This window comes from Dipodomys ordii, unplaced genomic scaffold, assembly GCF_000151885.1.
Source record: "Dipodomys ordii isolate 6190 unplaced genomic scaffold, Dord_2.0 Scaffold2, whole genome shotgun sequence".
Classification (NCBI taxonomy): Eukaryota; Metazoa; Chordata; class Mammalia; order Rodentia; family Heteromyidae; genus Dipodomys; species Dipodomys ordii.
The window spans coordinates 23,030,025-23,032,076 of NW_012267218.1; positions in this window are offsets into that span (position 1 = coordinate 23,030,025).

Sequence of the window (2,052 nt, forward strand, 5' to 3'; positions counted from 1 at the left end):
TTTTTTTTTTTTGGTCAGTCATGGGGCTTGAACTCTGGGACTGGGCACTTTCCCTGTGCTCTTCAGCTCAAGACAAGCACTCTACATCTTGAGCCACAGCATCACTTCCGGTTTTCTAGTGGTTTATTAGAGATGAAAGTCTCCTGGGCTGGCTTTGAACCATGATCCTCAGATCTCAGCCTCCTGAGTAGCTAGGATTATAGGCATGAGCCACTGGCCCCCGACAAGATTAAAGTTGTTTCAATTTGCATTTCCGCTATGGCCAGGGATGTAGAACATTTCCCATATGTTTCTTTGCCGGTCTTACATCTTCCGAGAAATTTCTCGTTAGCTCCTTTGCCTATTTAGTGATTAGTTTTTGTTTTTATTTTGCCTTCAGAGTGGTTAATTTATTGAGCTCCTTGTATATTTTGGATATTAGGCCTTTGTTGTATGTATTGCTGGTAAAGATTTTCTCTCAGTCTGTTAGCTGTCTTTCTAGTTTAGTAATTATATCTTTGCTGTGCAGAAACTTTTTATTCTGATGTAATTCCACTTGTCAAGTCTCTCTCTTATCAGCTAAGCCCATTAGTTTAGATTTTAAAGGTTCACTCAAGGCCCATATGCCACTCAGAGAATGTCTGTCCCCAGTTCAAGTTAGGACCTTAAAATTATTTGAGACAAACTTGTATGTTGTCCTCCATCACTGCCTGCCACCCATCTACCTATACTGATCATTCTGTAGAGCCTGTGAATTATGTTATAAATAACCAAATGGCCCTTGGTACAGAGAAGGTTTTCCACCTATGGCCGACCTGTGGCATTATTAGGGGGCAGCAGAATTTTAAGAAGTAGGAATAAGCTGGGTGTGGTGGCTCATGCCTATAATTCACTGAGATCTGAGGATGGACATTCAAGGCCAGCCTGGGAAGGAAAGTCGATGAGACTCTTTTATCTCCAATAAACCACCAGAAAATTGGAAATGGCGCTGTGGTTCAAGTGGTAGAGCACTCACCTTGAGCTGAAGAACGTAGGGACAGTGCCCAGGCCCAGAGTTCAAGTGTTATGACTGACAAAAAAAAAAAAAGAAAAAGAAAGAAAGAAAAAAAGTAGGAGTAATGGAAGGAAGTTAGATCACTAGGGTGTGCCTTTGAAGAGATTCCTGGGATCCTGCCACTTCCTCTTTTTATTTCCTACCCACCTGTCACAAGTGAGCAGTCAGTCTCTTTTGTCACAGGTCCACAATAAGGTACATAAGGTACTGCCACAGGCTCAAAACAATATAGCCCAGAGACCATGGACTGAAATAAATCATGAGTCAAAAATAAATCTTTCCTCCCTTTAAATTGATTTCACTCAGGTATTTGTCACAGCAATGTAATTTTTTTTTGTCGGTCATGGGTCTTGAACTCTGTGCCTGGGCACTGTCCCTCAGCTCTTCAGCTCAAGGCTGGCACTACCACTTAAGCTACAGCACCACTCCCATCTTTTTCTACTTATGTGGTGCTGCCCAATTGAACCCAAGGCCTCATACATGCAAGGCAAGCACTTTACCACTGAACCACCTTCCAGCACCACAGCTGGGAAGTTACATATCTTTGACACACTTAGCAAATAATAAATTAAAGCAGCTTGGTTCAGTGATTCATGTTTATAACCCTAGCTACTTAGAAAGCTGAGATCTGGAGGATCAAAGCCAACCAGTAAAGTCTCCAAGATTCTATCTCCAAAATGACTAGCAAAGAGCTGGGCTGGAGGTAGAGCTCAAGTGATAGAGTGCCAGCATAACAAGCAAGCTGAGCTAAGAATGAGACCCTGAATTTTAAAATGTAGATCAGCCGGGCGCTGGTGGCTCACGCCTGTAATCCTAGCTACTCTGGAGGCTGAGATCTGAGGATCGAGGTTCAAAGCCAGCCCGGGCAGGAGAGACCATGAGACTCCTATCTCCAATAAACCACCAGAAAACCGGAAGTGACGCTGTAGCTCAAGTGGTAGAGCGCTCGCCTTGAGCTGAAGAGCTGAGGGACAGCGCCCAGGCCCAGAGTTCAAGCCCCACTACGGACCAAAGAAAAA